This window comes from Malania oleifera, chromosome 8 (genome assembly GCF_029873635.1).
Source record: "Malania oleifera isolate guangnan ecotype guangnan chromosome 8, ASM2987363v1, whole genome shotgun sequence".
NCBI classification, from domain to species: Eukaryota; Viridiplantae; Streptophyta; class Magnoliopsida; order Santalales; family Ximeniaceae; genus Malania; species Malania oleifera.
In genome coordinates this window covers 108,217,690-108,237,523 of record NC_080424.1, presented here as the reverse complement: position 1 = coordinate 108,237,523, position 19,834 = coordinate 108,217,690, and positions in this window count along the sequence as shown.

Genomic DNA, 19,834 nt, shown 5'->3' with positions numbered 1-19,834 from the left:
GGCAAGTCTTGCAGATGCTTAGGGAGAAGAAATTGTATGTAAAATTCAGTAAATGTGAATTCTAGCTCGAAAAAGTTGTGTTTTTGGGGCATGTTATCTCAAGAGATGGAATTTTTGTAGATCCCAGTAAGATTGAGGCGGTAGTGAATTGGGCCAGACTGAGGAACGTTCAGGAGGTCAGCAGACTGTGTGTTCCTGCTGATGCTGACATTAGGAGGACTATTTTAAAGGAAGCTCATAGATCCTTGTATATAGTTCATACCGACAGTACGAAAATGTACAGGGATCTGCAAGAGTTTTATTGGTGGAGTGATATGAAAAGAGAGATTGCCGACTATGTAGCCTAGTGCTTGACGTGCCAGCAGGTAAAAGCTGGGTACCAGAGGCCAGTAGGTCAATTCCAACCATTATTTATCCTAGAGTGGAAGTGAGATCATATATCCATGTACTTCGTTTCAGGCCTGCCGTTGACATCACATAGCTAGAATGCGATTTGGGTAATAATAGACCGGTTGACTAAGTCTGCCTATTTTCTCCCTATCAAGATTAGCTATCCCCTCATTCGATTGGTAGAGATTTATGTTCAGGAAATAGTTCGATCTCATGGAGTGCCAGTATCCATAGTGTCAGATCGAGACTCGTGTTTCACGTCACGGTTCTAGATAAGCTTGTAGGAAGCGTTAGGGTCTCAACTATTGTTTAGCACGACATTCCATCCTCAGTCGGATGGGCAGACTGAGAGGACGATACAGATATTAGAAGATATGCTCCGAGCATGTGTTTTAGACTTTGGGGGTAGTTGGACTCAGTTCATGCCGCTGGTAGAGTTCGCGTATAATAACAGTTACCAGTCCAGTATTGGCATGGCACCGTTTGAGGCACTATACGGTAGGAGATGTTGATCTCCTTTGTATTGGGATGAGATGGGTGAGCGGTGAATTGTGAGTCCAGAGATGGTACAGCAGGTGAATGATAAGGTTCGGCTCATCAGGGAAAGAATCAGTGCAGCTCAAAGCAGACAGAAAAGTTATGCCGATAATCGCTGCAGGAATTTGGAATTCAGCACTGGTGATCATGTGTTTCTGAAGATAGCTCCATTGAAAGGAGTTATGAGATTCGGAAAGAAGGGTAAACTTAGCTCTAGATTCATCAGCCCGTTTGAGATTTTAGAGAAAGTGGGACCGGTGGCTAACAGGCTAGCTTTGCCACCTACACTATCCAGAATACATGACGTATTCCACATATCTATGTTGAGGAAATACATACCAGATCCTTCTCATATCATCAGCTATGGTGAGTTAGAGCTCAATGATTCACTAGTTTATGAGGAGGTACTAGTGCAAATTCTAGACAGAAAGGAACATGAATTACGTAGTAAGAAGATTCCTCTGGTAAAAGTTCTATGGATGAATCATGCGATAGAAGAGGCTTCTTGGGAGTTCGAGGAACAGATCAGACAGAAATATCCACAACTGTTCCAAGAAGTTTAAATGTAATTAAAAATGTAAGTAAATATGTAATATTTCTTTTGCAGGTACATGTAATACTTTAGTTTAGTATGTGGTCTTTTAGTTTCGGGGAAAATTTCTTTTGGTATATGTACTCTCCCAGAACTTGAGTTGTAACCATGGTATTCCTTCACCATAAGTGAGGGTAAGTAATAAAATAAGTAGATCATTTTGCCTAATAAGGGATGATGAATTATATGAATAGTAAATTTCGAGGACAAAATTTTATAAGGAGGGGAGAATGTGACAATCCGAATAAATATGGAATTTAAATAATAAGAGGAAAGGAAATTATCAGACGACTCGTTGACAAAGACAGGATTCATCGACGAGGGCATAATAGAATTCATCGAAGAAGACTGAATTTCATTGACGAGGAAGTACCGAGAGAGGTTTTGAACCGACTGAATTTCGTCGACGAGGACTGAATTTCGTCGAAGAAATTATTAAAATTCACCGACGAATGACGTGGCTCGTCGACGAATCCTCTGTTCTATAAATATCAAAATCTGGATTTTTTTACTTCACAGTTAAGCAAACTCTCTTCTCTTTCTTTTCCATTCGGCCCTCACTCTCACTATCTCTTCGATTTTGGGCCGGATTTACGCCGGTTCGACAATCTAAAGTCACCACGACGCTCCTAGGGAAGTTCTCTCCAAATCTACCGGAGCGGATCGTTGGTGAAAGTAAGTTGGAAATCATCCCTAAGTTGAGGTAAGACTTTTTAAGTCAAGTTTGATTTTACGATAGTTATAAGAAATGATGTACGCGTGAAAATATTGAAATTTAATACTGAGAGTTTTCATTTTCAAGGTATTGATTAGGAAATCCTACAGGTGTGAGACCAGAGTTTATAGGAGCTTTTCTCAATAGTCACGTAAGGGAATAAATTAAAGTAGTTACTTTTCACGCAAATTACTATTATTTATAAGCAAATTGATTTCGTGAAAATATGTATGATATTTAAATATTATGAAATTAATGCACGTTTGGGAAAAATACTTCTATTATGTTAAAACGTGTATATATGTATGAGATGCCAGAAATCATGATTTTCAGAATACAATGTATAGTTTTATACAGCAAATGTATGGTATGAATATTATTTTACGTTGAGAAATATTATGATATGATAATGATATGAATGCAGTATGATTTGAGAAGTTATGGAAGTGTACAGTACATTATGATTCTGATAAATGCATGATAAAATGATTATTTTCAGAATGACGTACTTATATATGATTTCGGTGCGAGGCCATATTTATGTATGATTTTGGCGCAAGGTCGTATTTATGTATGATTTTGGCGCGAGGCAGTATTTACGTATGATTAGCACGAGGCCGTATTTATGAAATGTTCGGCACGAGGCTGTATTTATGAAATTATGAAAGATGCTATATTATCATGTACTATATGTTATCATAACCTGGATGTTAGTTTAGTTCAGTTCAAGAGCTCGGTACCGTAGCTATGTAGATCAGATATCTATGTTCAGATTAGTGCTAACCACTCCACGAGGGGGTGGGAGATGGATAGTCAATGTGACTTTCAGTAGAGTGTGGACGTCCACCTGGCAGTCCGGACTAGGGTGTGGTGGGTCCATCGTACTTACAGATATTTTTTACTCGACAGTGGTCGGTCAGCCATTGTTGGGTCCCACCTTCGAGTTGCACAACCCATCATGGGGGTAATACATGACATTAGCTAACTATTCATCCTGAGTATGTTTTCAGTATTATCAGTATAACAGATGTTTTACGTACGATATGACTTATTAGCAAGTATGAAAATATATGATTATTCAGTATGTTATGATAAATGCCTATAGATATATGAAATGTACTGTATATGTACAATTGCATTAAATGTTCATGTTGCCACACAACTGTATTAAGTTTATTTTCTCTTACTAAGATATGTCTCACCCCCAACATTAATTAACTTTTCAGGAGACCTAGAGAGACCGACGGGTCGAGGCCGCCATTGAGTCAGTGATATTACCCCGTTAGGAGGGTAAGCAATGTACTATGATCAAAATTGTTTTGGTTATAAGATCCTAGATGTATTATAAAATATTTTAGAAAAATGTAAATAAATACAGTATTTTGGGGAATGTAGATAACTCTGGTATTATGCTTTATGGATGGATGATTGAGATTTTTTTTTACTTACTGCTGCTTAAGTTTCCGCTATGATTGACAGGTGTTCCCGCTACCCACGGGTTCAGGTTGCCCTTTCTATTTATTATGTTGCATTTTATATTAAGGAATTTGAGGTCATTACAAATCTCCTCTTCTATAGTGCAAAAAATAAGTTTTTTGTGAGAATGTTTGTATCTGTTTGGAAAATCACAGTAAAGGTCTATGGCATTTTTGAAATTTCTATAGATCGAGATCTCTATTTTTATTTTATATTTTTTTTCCAAATTCTTAGGGGACGTATGTAACAACCTGCTATTTTTGTTTTATATATATATATATATATATATATATATATATATTTACATACTAACATTTGTAATAATTCTAATATCCTGCTAAGTTGTCGAAGTCATGATCAGCCCAAACCCATGGATACCGGGGATATACCTGTCATATATCTCTGATACCTAAGTAGCGAAAACATAAATTACATACATACCACCCAACCAAAGTTCTACTAAATTTGTCATATATATATAGTCATCCACAAAAAGACCAAAAAGTAACCTAGGGTCAACTTCCAAAAACGAAACTAGCACTAGCTCATCTACTTACCCTTCTAACAGGATAGTTCAGTCGACCTCTACCACTACGGAGCTCTATCCGCCCTTCTACTTGGATTTCCTGAAATGTTTGTAATGTTGGAGTGAGACACCTCTCAGTAAAGGAGATACACTAACATTAGTGTGTAACAACGTGAGTACTTATGTGTTATACATATAAATAGTACATAAACCATATCTGTATCTTTTCTGAATAAAACATGTTTTGGCATAGCATAACATAACATACTAATTTTTGTATATGCAAATCATTTTATATAACTGTACAATACTGAAATAACACACAAGATGGATAGCTAACTGATGTCATGTCTTACCCCCATATGACTAGGTTATGCGGCACGAAGGCAAGACCTACTATTGGTTGGCAGACCACGCTACATCAAACAAAAGTCTGTAAGTACGATGGGCCTACCCCACCTGGTTCGGACTGCCAGGGGCACAACTCCACTTTATACTGAAGCCACATCGATTGCCATCTCCCACACTCTGGTCGTGTGGTAGCACTTTCATAATCCTGAACATATAGCTACGATACCGTGCTCCTGAAAACTGAACTAAGCCATTCGAGTTCTGATATCATATAGTACGTTTCATATACTGAACATAATTGTTTCATATTTCATAATAATATTTGACATGATAATATTTCATAAATTCTGTCATAACATACATGATCACGGCATCTGCGCCGGCATATCATGACATGAAAATCACGGTATCTGCGCCAACATATCATAACATGTAAATCACGACATCTGTGCTGGCATATCATAATGTAATGTACATGAAATTCTTACACTGTTTAGCATCATATTTTAAAAACCATAGTTCCTATACCATTTTATGGTTTTCCTGAAAACTGTCATAACATGCTTATTCTAAAGAAAACATATTATTCTAGTATACTAATTTACATGGAAATTTATACTCATGCCACACAAAAGTGGGTGACATTCTTAACATAAAATCTAAACTAAAATCATATTTTTCTAATAAAATGCATTAAAATCATTTCCCTGTTCAACAATAGTATTCCCAAACATAATTCTATAACATACATATTTTTTCTGAAATTAATTGCTGTAAAATAATAAATAATTTCATGAAAATGCTGACTTAACTTATCCTCTTACCTGACTTACTGAGAAACCCACAATTTAACCAAACCTACACCCGTGGCGTTCCTAGCACAACACCCTGAAATTTATATTTTTCCAAACAAAACTTTATTATTATCTTACCATATATATTTACTTAGTCCAGAAACACCAAAAATCTTATAAAACTTAAAATACCCAACTTACCCAAAATTTGGGATGTTGCCTAAATTGGCATAACCAAAAAATTACTCCAGTAGATTTGTAGAGAATCTTCTAAGGAGTAACGTGGTGGCTTCCGATCGTCGAACTGGCATGTAACAAGGCTGGAATTCTAGAGAGAAGGAGGAGAAGATGAATTTTTAGAAAGAGAAACGGTCCTGCATTCAATTCTCTCGCAGAAAAACGATTTTTGGCTTTTCATAGAGTGCTTGTCCACATGGCCTCGTCGACGAGCTACATCACTTCGTCAACGAGTCCAAGAAGGACACGCCAGTAGAAGAATAAGAATTGGAGACGATTGCTGCAGTGTGCGAGTTCCCTGACGTATTTCCAGAGGACTTGCCAGATTTACCTCTAGACCGTGAAATGGAATTTGCTATTGAGTTAGCTCCAAGTACCTATATCGAAAGCTCCGTATCGTATGATTCTAGCTGAGCTAAGAGAGTTGAAAGAACAACTTCAGGAACTGCTGGACAAGGGATATATTCGACCTAATGTTTCTCCTTGGGGAGCACCAGTGTTATTTGTGAAGAAGAAGGATGGGTCGATGAGGATGTGCATCGACTACCGAGAACTGAATAAGGTGACGATAAAGAATAAATATCTGCTATCCAGGATCGATGATTTGTTTGACCAAATTTAGGGCACATAGGTCTTCTCCAAGATTGACCTACAATCTGGGTATCACCAACTAAAGGTAAAAGCGGAGGACGTCTCGAAAACTACATTTCGAACTCGATATGGCCATTTTGAATTTATAGTTATGCCTTTTGGTTTGACTAATGCACCTGCAGCCTTTATAGATTTGATGAACAAGGTCTTCCACGAGTATCTAGACCAGTTCGTCGTGGTATTTATTGATGATATCCTAGTGTATTCTAGGAGTGCTACAGAGCATGAAGTTCATTTGAGGCTAGAATTGCAAATGCTTAGGGATAAGAGGTTGTATGCTAAATTGAAGAAGTGCGAGTTCTGGCTCGAACAGATTACATTTCTAGTGGACGTAGTGTCTAAAGAAGGTATATCAGTGGACCCGAGTAAGATAGAAGCAGTAGTGGACTGGATGAGACCGAAGAGTGTTCAGGAGGTCAGAAGTTTTCTGGGTCTTGCAGGTTACTACCGTTGGTTTGTGGAAGGGTTCTCTACTTTAGCAGGTCCTTTGACGAAACTCACGCGGAAGAACGTAAGGTATGATTGGACGAATGAGTGCGAGCTGAGTTTCCAAGAGCTGAAACGGCGACTAGTCACGCCTCCAGTTTTGACTCTTCCATCCAGTGATGGTGGTTTTGTTATATATAGTGATGCTTTGAAAAAAGGATCTTGGCTGTGTTCTAATGCAACAGGGCAAAGTAGTTGCTTACGTTTCTCGTCAACTCAAAGAATACGAGAAGAACTATCCGACGCATGATATGGAGTTAGCAGTAGTAGTGTTTGCACTGAAAATTTGGAGGCACTACTTGTACGGTGAAAGGTGTGAGATTTTTACTAACCATAAAAGTCTTAAATACTTTTTCACGCAGAAGGAACTCAACATGATACAGTGTAGATGGCTTGAGTTGATTAAAGACTACGACTGTGTTATTAGCTATCATCCAGGAAAGACTAATGTGGTAACCGATGCTCCGAGTCGAAAGTCTGTGAATGTGTCTATTTCGGCAGTGGAGGTTCAGCATCAAATCTGTATGGACCTTGAAAGGTTGAGTTTGTAGTAGAAGGAAGTCATCTGGCTGTCCTTGCTAGCTTGGTGGTACAACCAACTTTGTAAAAGAGGATCCGTGTGGCGCAGAAGGAGGATCCCGAGTTGGTTGAGGTTATGGAGGGAATTCAGAAGGGGTTGAAGCCGAATTTCAGTATATCTGGCGATGGAATATTGAGATTTCGTGGTAGGGTTTGTGTACCGAATGATACCGTGATTAAACGGGTCATTCTGAAGGAGGCACATCATTCACTTTACACTGTACATCTTGGTAGTACGAAAATGTACCGGGATTTGAGGGAATCTTTCTGGTGGTCCAATATGAAAAGAGAGATCGCCCAATTTATAGAGCAGTGCCTGACATGTCAGTGGATCAAAGCGGAACATTAGAAGCCGGCAGGACCACTTTAGCCACTTGATGTCCCTGAGTGGAAGTGGAAACATGTCTCGATGGATTTTGTGATGGGTTTACCTGCGGTGGTACATGGGCAGAATGCTATTTGGGTTATAGTGGATCGGCTGACAAAGACTGCACATTTCATTCCCATCGGAGTCAGCTACTCTCTGAATAGGTTGGGAGAACTTTATGTGCAAGAGGTGGTACGACTCCATGGTGTCCCTATATCTATTGTTTCATATCGAGATCCGCGTTTTACATCTCGTTTCTGAAAGAGTTTACAAGATGCCTTGTGATCTCGGCTAACGTTCAGTACATCTTTTCACCCACAGACGGATGGACAGTTGGAGAGGACTATTCAGACGTTAGAGGATATGTTACGAGCTTGTGTACTGGGTTTCGGTGATAGTTGAATACGATATCTACCTTTTATTGAATTTGCATATAACAACAGTTACCAGGCGAGCATAGAGATGACACCTTATAAGGCTTTGTATGGTCATCGGTGTCGATCTTCGTTGTACTGGGATCAGGTAGGTGAGCGGCAGATACTGGGTCCAGAAATAGTTCAGTAGACTTATGCAAAGGTCAAACGAATCAGGGAAAGAATCAAAGCAGCTCAAAGTTGACAGAAGAGTTATGCTGATATTCATTGACGAGAGTTGGAATGTGAGGTAGGAAATATGGTATTCCCGAGGATCACTCCGATGAAAGGGGTGATGAGGTTCAGGAAGAAGGGGAAGCTAAGTCCTCGGTATATCGGGCCTTTTGAGATCCTTGAAAGGATAGGTTCGGTTGCTTTTCGAGTGGCTCTACCTCCAGCATTATCTAGAGTCCATGATGTATTTTGTGTGTCTGTACTGAGGAAGTACGTACCAGATCCATCACACGTATTGAGTTACGAACCTCTAGAGATCAGTGATATCTTATCTTGTGAGGAAGTACCAGTGCAGATATTGGATCGGAAGGTGCAGCAGTTACGGAGTAAGGAAATACCTCTCGTGAAGGTATTATGGCATAACCATGCAGTGGAAGAAGTTTCATGGGAATTAGAATCTGAAATACACCAGAAGTACTCACAGTTATTTGATAGTACGTAGGTATATAGTAGTGTAGATGGTATAGATTGAATGGTATGATCTTTGGGAGAGTCTTGTTTATAGATGTAATCTTCCGATGTATCTTTTGTGTAACCATGATATTCCTCTGCCATATGTGAGGGTATTTAATGAAATTGGGCCAAAGTCACTTTGTAGGTGACGGTCGACACTTTGTAAAATGGAATAATAAGAAAAGTTTATGTTGAGCAATGGTTAGTAAATTTCGAGGATGAAATTCTTATAAGGAGGGGAGATTGTAGAGACCCAAACCCGAAATAAGCTGGGTTCGTCAACGAAGGAGTCACGTTCGTCGATAAAGTCCTTTAGAGCCTCGTCGAAGAAATTTAGAGCCTCGTCAACGAGCAAATACCGAGCGGGTCAGAGAAATATCCGGAATTTGGGCTCGGCAATGAATGGATGGCTTCGTCAACGAGCTGTGTGGCAGATTCATCGACGAAGACACCGCTTTGTCGACGAGTTGGACTTGGTTAAAGGCCCTATAAATATCCAATTTGGTTATTTATAAGCTAAGTTTCTTCCCAAAAGCTCTCTCTCTCTCTCTACCAATGAAATTTCTCTCTCTTTCTAAGATTTTTCGTCGTTCGACGCCCGATTCTAAAAACGGAAGTTCCTGCGAGGATCAGAGGAGGAAGTTCTACAACTTTATAGGGTTGGATCGTTATTTTGAGGATTTTCGGGTTTTCCCAAAAATTGGGGTAAGGATCTGATTTCAATTTCAATTAAATATTTGGATAGTAGTCGAAATTATAGTAAGATTATATTATGTGGTTTTTAGGTTTTGAGGGTCCCAGGTTGTCGATTTGGACCATGTTCGTATGAAGTTTCGTTTCGAGTTTAAGGTAAGGGGAAATTGATTACAACAACATTTTTGGAAAACTAAACCACTAAAAAGCTAGTTTATATTTATATGTATGATTTAACTGCTTATTTGCTAAATTATAAGGAGTAGAAATGTCGGTTTTACGATTTTACGATTTTTAGAAAAAAATGAGGATTTTGTTGTATGATCTCCAAATCTTATGAAAATCACTTATTTGCATTTAAACTGTATCAGGAGACGCTTAAATCTTTTACTTTTTCGTTTAAATGGTGGTTACTAAACTTTTTATGATTTAGCGGGTTTTGGATTAAACTTGTGTGATATATATTGAAATGAAAATGTATGAACATTTAATACTTCATATATATGAGATATGGGAACGGAGTTCCAATTTTTTATACTGAGAATGTGGAAAACAGAGGCCGGTGATACATCGAACTGTATCAGTAAACAAAAAGGGGTAAACTAAGTGGATAGGCACCGGTTTGAACCCAATGTGATTATCTGAATTTGCGAAAATACTGGAATTGCACATGTTACTATATTTTGCTATAAATTGTATATATGATACTGGAACCACAACTTGTGACCAAAAGAAGTTGAAAGAGACTTCAGTAAAACGGGTTGAAAGATACTCCAGTTCGGGGGTTGAAATATACTCCTAGGGCTAGGTACCTGTAGTAACCGGGAAAAAAATAAAAATTTAAATAATAATAATAATAATAATAAAATAATAAAATAAAATTAATTAATTAAATTAACAAGTAAAATGAATAGTATGATAAGGAACAAATATATATATATATATATATATATATATATATATATATATATATATAAAGTATGAAAGCTTCTTAAAGAAGCTTTACTTTACTTTACTTTACTTAAGGTTTATTATTATATATATTTATAAACTAGCACAAGCTTCTTTAAGAAGCTTTGGAAATCAAATTTTGGATTTTGGTGGGCGTGCTTTCTCTCTTCTCTCATTCTCTCTCTTCTCTCTCTCTCTCTCTCTCTCTCTCTCTCCTATGACTCTCTCTCTTCGATTCCGGGCTAGTTTTACACCGGATCGACAAACCGAAACCACCACAACGCTCCTGGCGAAGTTCTCTACAAGTCTGCCGGAACGGATCGTCAAGAAAACGAAGTTAGATTTCATCCCAAATCCAAGGTAAGACTTTATATTCAATATTTGGATTTTTGACAGTTGAAGAAAGTAATATACGCGTTAAAATACTGAACTTTAATACTGGAAATTTTCAGTTCTAGGGTACTGATTGGGAACGTTGGGAATCATCCCTAAGTTGAGGTAAGACTTTTTAAGTCGAATTTGACTTAGTGGTAGTTATAGAAAATGTTGTACGTACGAAAATACTAAACTTTAATTCTGTGAGTTTTCATTTTCAGGGTATTGAGTTGAGAACCTTGTGGGTACGAGGAAGATTTTCTTAGGGGCTTTTCAGGAATCAGGTAAGGGGATAAACTAAGTTAGTTTTGTTTTGAGAAAATGTATGTATATATATGTAGCATTTGGTTTCAGGAAAAATAAATATATTTATATATATGATTTATATTTGGAAAATACTGTTTAAATGATGATATGTTGAATACGTAGAAAATTTGTTTAGTGTGGCATGAGTATAAAAATGTTGTGAAATACTGTTTTTTTTGGAATGGGGACGATATGGATTTCTATGATGGAAAACCGGCGTACGGGCCGAGATATTTTTATATGTATATGTGATTTGCCAGTGTATGGGCCGTGCTATGTGGATGAGATTTGCCGGCATACGGGCCGTGCTATGTGATTTGCCAGCGTACGGGCTGTGCTATGTGATTTTTTGGCATACGGGCCGTGCTTTGTTAAAATGTGTAATACCGACGTACGGGCCGATGATTTTCATGATACACGTATATATGTGAAATGATATGATTGATATGAAAATAAATGATATGAGATATTTATGTATCACGGTTTTAGTATATGTATATGATATCAGAACCTGGTTGGCTTGGTCTAGGCTAGCACTTGCACGGTACCGTTGCTATGTGTCCATGGTCCTCGTGATCATGATATCTGTATTAACGCCGCTGTACGGAGTGGTGTGAGATTGGATGGTCGATGTGGTTATTTTCAAGAAGTGTGCTGTTATCGCCCCTGGTGTACGGACCAGTCTGGGTAGACCCATCGAACCTACAGACTACTGTTTGACTTGGCAGTGGTCGGCCAACCATTGTCAGGTCTCGCCTTCGGGCCACACAACCCAGTCATGTGGGGGTAATACATGACAACAGCCAGCTAACCTACCAGGATTGTTTTTATGTTATTATTATTATGATATGAGATGAGAAATGTTTATGAAAATACAGTATGTTCTGCCATGTTTTGATATGCATATGTTTTTCCAGATTTGATAAACAGTATTGAACATGTTATGTATGATATATGTAGAACACAGAATACTCATGTTGTCACACACTGGTATTAGTTTATTTCCCTTACTGAGAGGTGTCTCACCCCTAAATCTTATTAACTTTTCAGGAGTCCCGGATAGGAGAGCGGGAAAAGCCCCGCTGATATAGTACGATCTATCTATCCTTTTTGAAGGGTAAGTTTTGTAGGGACAGTTAGATTTTGTGGGAAATGTCCCTAGGTATTATTTTTGGGATGTATATATGAAAATACAGTGATTGTAGTAACTCTGGTATATTGTGGTATATGGTATTAAGATGCACATGTTTGTATATTTTCTGCTGCTAGGGCTTCTGCTTGATGCTTTGATATATCCCTGGTGCCCACGGGCCTAGGTGGATTGTGACCTACTGAGCGAGAATGTAAGATGTGATGATAATTTATTTAAAAAAAAAAAATGTATGTGAAAAAGGAGTAGGTCGTTACAGTACCGATGCTGGTAATACTGTGCAACCATACATGAGAAATTAGTATGAGAACGTTAGATGGTCGACTTGCGAGGAGTTAGTAAGCTGCTGGTAAAAATAAACCAGGGGGCAATCAGACTATAAAAGATGCTCGGGTTTGTCTGCACGAACAGGACACTGTCAGAGGCAATCAGTGCACAACCCGTGCCATGGGATAAGCAAGCAAATTGTCATATCAAGATGGAGGTGTTCTAATAATCATATACATGATTTAAATACTTGATGTGCAGATAAATGTTATATGTTATAATATTATAAACAAATATTTCAAACGTATGAGTTTGTATGAAAATGTGCATATATGCAGTCATACACTGTTGTAACACTTTCTTCCTTACTGAGAGGTGTATCACCCTATTATACAACCTTTGTTTTCAGGTCCATCAGTACGTCGGTCCTAGTAGTTAAAGGGACTGGGGAGATTGTATTTTGGTTTAGCTTACGTAAGCATTTGAATCATGTATTAAACTTAGAAGAAGGTCCTTTCTGGAGGATTGTTATAACAGGATTTATTCTATGTCTGGAATTATGTATTTGTGGATGTATTAGTAAACTCTTGTATAAGTCTAGTAGAAATTCTAATGAATGTTTGTGTTTTTCCGCAACATTTACATTATAATTATGTATGATTTACACCTGTAGGTCCCTATTTAGGGCGGGTTATCTATGTATCTTGAACAGGTACAGGTATTTTGTATTTGGGTTAACGGTGCTGGTCCGTAAAAAGGGCCCGGTCGTTATAGTAAATTACTGATATGAGTATTTTGAGAAATATTGAAATACGTGAAACGCGATATATATACTACTATGAGATGATGAAATGCGCACATAAAATGATGAGAACATTTTTATTGAGATGAATTGAGATATACCGATATGAGATTAATGTTGTATATGGATATGAAAATATTGAAATGTGAAAATGAGAACGTGAATTCTGAAACATATATATTGAAATGTAAACATGAGAAATATGAATACTGCAATATGGAATTGAAATGTGATTATTGAATTGGGTATATTGACTGTGAATACTAGGAAAATGTGAACATTGTAAAGTGCGACTGCTGCAATGGGATCATTGATATATGATTGATAAAATGTTAATACCGCATAATGATTGCGGATATGTGATAATGATAACCCTGATGAATGGGTATGAAAATCCTAATGATGGGTTGTGATACTAAGCACGGTACCGTTGCTAGTGGTGTAGTGCAACCACACGGACTCTTGGTGTAACAACTTGATTTTACTACCACAAATTTTTTTTTCCCTGTAAATATATTTACTATGAAATTTTACTACTTTGTTACATTTTAATATAAATCATACTATTATCACGGTCCAGATAAAACCCATGGAATCTGAGACACAATCAATAACCTAAGCAGCGAGAAGCTGAATTTATAAAACCATAACCATATATATACAATACCAGAGTGTCAGAATATTTCTCAAAATATACATACACAACTATTCCCAAAAGTACCCTCAACTGAAACTAGGGCTACACAAAAATAACATCCCAAAATAATCACCCTACAGATAGGGCAGTACTGTAGTCCCCTTTATCTGCGAGTCTGATCGGCTCGCCTACCTAGATCACCTGAAAAATGTTAAATCACTGGGATGAGACAACGCTCAGTAAGCGAAATATGCTATTGTTAGTGTGTGGCAAATGAGTTTCATATTCGTAAAATCTGATTTAGAATTACTATAGATAACTGTATCTGTAAAAACCTGTTTAAATAACGTACTGTATAGCTCATACCTATGTTACTTAACATAACTGTCTTTATAAATTTTCTATTCATAATACTTCAAATATTCATAGATACATCTACTATTTCTGTAAATCTGAGTATACATATAATAACTAAGAAAACTTCCCTGGATGGATAATTGTATGTCATGATTTAACCCCTCATGACAGGGTTGTGCGGCCAGTAGGCGGGACTTATCACTGGCTGGCCTACCAGGATAAATCAACTGTACTCTGAAAGTCAGATCGGCCTTCTCAACCCGAATTGACGGGGAGCTAGTCCACAACATAGGCACGATCGAATCCTGTAAATCCACATACCGTCTAAGTTATGTGGTTGCACTATGAACTGTAAATAGCTACGGTACCGTACTCTGTAAACTGATCTATAATGGTCCATTAGGGTCTGGTACTATATAATACATTTTTATATAAAATCTATCTGTTTTACCATGATCCTGTATCAACTGTGTTATCCATGACGCTGTAATTAACTGTATTTCTGCATCAATTGTATTTCTCTATGTCATGGTTCTGTACAACTGTATAATCATGGTACTATGAAAACTGTAAAAACATATTCCTGTTTGTATATACTGTAAATCATGATCCTGAAAATATTGTAAAAACATCCTTATGTATATGTACTGTAAATCATAATTCTGTAAGTACTATATAGTTATATTTGTGTAATAAAACCCGTATAATCTGCATATCATGATTCTGTAGAAACAATATAATCGTAATTCTATGGAAAACTGTGTAAAGTTTTGTACTATTTCAATATTCTCATGCCATACAATAATTAAAATTTATTAAATATAATTCATAAAGATGTATAATTCCCTATTCTGAAAATCCATAAACATATACTATATTTTACTGGTAAAAATCTCTATTTAAACTAGCATAACATATTTTCCTTACTTGATTTCTGTAAAGGCCCTACAATGTCTAGTATTACACCCGCAGGGTTCCCTGATCCATACCTTGAAAACAACATCTCCCAAAACAAAACTTCAGTATTTCTTTGACCACTACACTTTCTATAACTATAAGTAAGTCATATTCTAAATAAAAAGTCTTACTCTGAATTTGGGATGAAATTCAATATAGCCCCACCAACGATCCACTCCAATAGACTTGAAGAGAATTTCCCCAGGAGTGTCGTGGCGGCTTTAGATCGTCGATCCAGCAAAGAACGAGCCCAAAATCTTAGAGAGAAGAAGTGAAAACCGAAGAGGAGAGAGAAAGTATGATTTTTCTGAATAATTTGTGCTGAAATCTGGATTTAAGGTTATTTATACACTGGCCTTCGTCGACGAGACACGTCACCTCGTCGACAAGGTCACAAAAGAAGTTCATCGACGAATGCTTATTCCTCGCCGACGAAATTTAGGGCTAAGAAATAGCCTCTCGGTATTTTCTCGTCGTCGAAACCCCCCCTGTAACGTCCCTCAATTTCTTAACATAAAATATCACATAATAAATAAAATGGTCAACCCAAACCTGTGGGTAGCGGGGACAACTATCAAACACAGCGAAAAACCTAGCAACAGTAAACGTAAAATCTCAAACATCCAATCATAAAACATAATACCAGAGCATTCTATACATCCTCACATACATCCAAATATCTCTAGGGTCAAACACAAAATAACTCTGACCATTTTTACAAAATCTTACCCTTTTCACAGGGTAATCTCGCTAGCTCAACGGCGGCCCTGACCCGCCAGTCTCTCAGGAGCTCCTGAAAAATTAATTAAGTTTGGGGGTGAGACACTTCTCAGTAAGGGAAAATAAACTAAATACAGCTGTGTGACAACATGAATATTTAATGCATTTATACGTATATAGTACATTTCATAAATCTATAAACATCATCATATCGTATTGGGTAAACATATATTTTCACATCTGTTAATAATTCATATCATACATAAAATCATCTGTTATAACTGTAGTACTGAAAACAAACCCAGGATGACTAGCTAGCTGGTGTCATGTATTACCCCCCATGACGGGTTGTGCAGCCCGAAGGCGGGACCCGACAATGGCTGGCCGACCACTGCCGAATCAAATATGTCTGTAAGTACGATGAGCCCGCCACACCTTGGTCCGGACTGCCAGGTGGACGTCCACACTCTACTGAAAGCCACATCGACTATCCATCTCCCATCCCCTCGTGGGACGGTAGCACTAATAAGGCCTCGTGCCAAAACTAACCCATAGCTACGGTACCGAGCTCCTGGTCTGAACTAAACTAACATCCTGGTTGTGAAAACATATAATACATGATCATACGTAACATCATTACGGTCTCGTGCTGAAAACATAGATACGGCCTCGCGCCGAAATCATAGTATGTATGGCCTCGCGCCAATAATATAAATACGGTCTCGTGCCGATAACATAAATATATGGCCTCGCGCCAATAACATAAATACGGCCTCGTGCCGATATTATAAATATATGGCCTCGCACCAAAATTGTTTCAGGTATATATATACTGAAATCATATTTATCACATAATCGTTTCAAAACCAATCACAACAAACTCCTATTTTCATAATACCTGAAACAGGCTTGGTTCGTAAACTTTCAATCATAAACATTTCACAAAAATAATATTAATGCCAACACATAGCTGTTAAAAAGTCATACTTTCATATTCTTAAAATCGTGAAATTTACCATCTCATCCATTAATATACATTTTTAATCATCATAGCAGTATTTTCCCAATCGTACATTTCATGCGTATTTACACAATATAACATATGCCTTTTTTGAAAAATAAATTTACTCATTAATCATAATTAATTTAATGAAAAAATTCCTGCTTTAGTTTATTCCCTTAACTGACTATTGAAAATTCCTTTTGACCCAAAATTTCCGCCCTTGGCGCCCTAAATTCAACTCCTGAAATTAATTTTTCCCAGATTAATTAATCTATTCTCCAAAATAATACTCATCTAGTCTTCCCTAGGCTCCATATACCTCAAATTAATATTAAAACTATTATGTAAACATCCCAACTTAATTTTCAAATTTGCCTGCCCAGGTCCCAAAATTCACCCGCGGCGCTCACCGGGCCCTAAATTCCAGAATCTACTTAGTCCCCAAATTCTTTAATATTTTAGCATTTCTAATAATACTAAATTAATTAAAAATAGGCCCCTTAATAATCGCCGCACCCAAATTTGGGGTTTGGTCCGACACCCCCACGAAGAAGTCTCCCATAGCCTTGTAAAGAATCATCCCTGATTCTCGTGTGGCGTCCGGCCGTGTCGTCAATTGGGGCTTATATTTGCAAAAAATTAAAGAAAAAATGGAAAAGCTTACCCCAGGGGAATATGCTTATGCCGCTCCTATCACCGATCGCTTCGGTAGAAATGACGGCAACGCGAATGGAGTCCAGTGGTATCTGCGGATTTCGATCGGGCAAAAATCGTTCACGAATCGAGGAGCGAGGGAGATGAGAAGTGAGGAGAAGAGACGAGAGAGAGAGAGAGAGAGAAGAGAGAGGAGTAGAGAGAGGAGAGAGAAGAACGAGATGAAGAGGAGAGCTGCAGAGAAGAAATAAAAAGAAGAGAACAAACAAAAAGAGAAAGAAGAAGAAGATGAGAAAAAGATGGAAATAATAATAATATAATATTCATACCTTTGAAATCTCCGAAGCTTCAACAAGCTTCAGGAGGGTTGGTAAAATAATAAATAATAATAATATATTTAATTAATATTAATAATAATATATTTTATTAATAAAAATAAAAATAAATTTTAATTAATTATTTTTTTCTTTTTCTTTTAAAATCTGATTAATTAATTAATTAATAATATATTTTTTTATTTTTTTATTTATTATTATTTTTTTTTTATTTTTTTTTATTTTTTTTGGAATCATTCTATTAATCTTTTATATCTCTTTTTGGGGTTTTTACACCCCCCCCGGTCGACAAGCCCAATAAGTCACTTCATCGACGAACGCGTTGCGTTTGTCTACGAGGCCCCTGTTGAATTTCATTTACAATTTCTTTTCCCTCCTCCCTCTATTATTTAAATACCATAATTATTTGGGTCATTACACTTGGAGCGTGTGGCGTGACAGTCGACTGAACTATTTAGTAAAGTTGTTGTGCTCCCTAAGTCCGGATTAGGGCTACAGGCCGGCTAGTCGTACTACAGACGCGAGATATGTGATATAATGTTTTCATCTAACCGGGTCGGCCAATCGCAGTTAGATCTAGCCTTCGAGCCGCACAACCTTGACCATGGGGGGAAGCATGACGCGGAATGAAACATCCTCAGGGTAGCCATGAGTTACAGACATAATGTTAGTACTAGGTATCAAGGATACTCATGAACTGGATAATGAAATGAAAATGGAAAGCGAAAGAATGATAAAATGGGTTAAAATGATAAATGAAAGAAATAATGGAAAATGAGAAATAGAGAATGATAAAATTGAGAAATGGATCCATGTGAGTTAATAATATAAATAATTGAGACGAAGTGAAACTCTCCGCCTGAGAGCTTACTGAGTAAGGTGAGTGCTTTGATAAGTATTAGATGTGGTCATACCTGACTGCATAACGTGTTAGGGCAGAGGGAAGCTACCTATATGGGCGGGTAATCTTCCTTATTCTCAGGAACTTCGCGGGTAAATATGTGTTGGAAATAATTGAACTTGAGAAATGATTTTTAAGGTTATAAAAGCTTGTGTTGTATATTTTTCTCAAATGAAATGATGACTTGAAGTAAAGTGTGTTATAACTGAACTCATATTGCCACACACTGTAAATAATTTATTCCTTCTTATTGAGATGTGTCTCACCCAAATTATCTAAATTTTTCAGGGAACAAAGATAGGCCAGGTGATAGAGCTCCAACACCATAAGGAGCTGAGACCCTGACACACAGGGTAAGTTCTTGGATTAGGGGGGGTGTAATTCCCCTAGAGTTGTATTGTTTTTGGGTATGTGACGGTAATGTGTGTGTGTATATATATATGTATGTTGATACTTTGGGTATTGTATTCTGGTTGTTAAGTATATACTATCTTCCGCTATTAGGTTGTATAAATGAAATGACTTTTTATCCGGTACCCTACGCGAGTCGGGTCATATGAGTGGTAACAAGGTTGTTGACGTGACCGATTTGCTAATATTGTTGATGACGAGTGAATATTTATTATTATTTATAAAAAAAAATTATACGAAAATCAGGGCGTCACAAAAATGATCATGAAATGAGTGGAACTATTGAAGTTGGTATGGTCAAATTACGGAAATTAAGGGAAAATTCTTATTAATATCAACACTACTTTTATGATTAGTGAGAGGTTTTTTGAAGTTCTCAAATTCTAGTGGTATAAGATATTAAAAGGGTATGTCATTGGAGTGGTCTATCTATCTATAATTATAAACAAATATTGTAGTTGATGCACTTTAGTAAGTCTTGTTCAAATTAGTCATTACATAAATAAGTAATGTT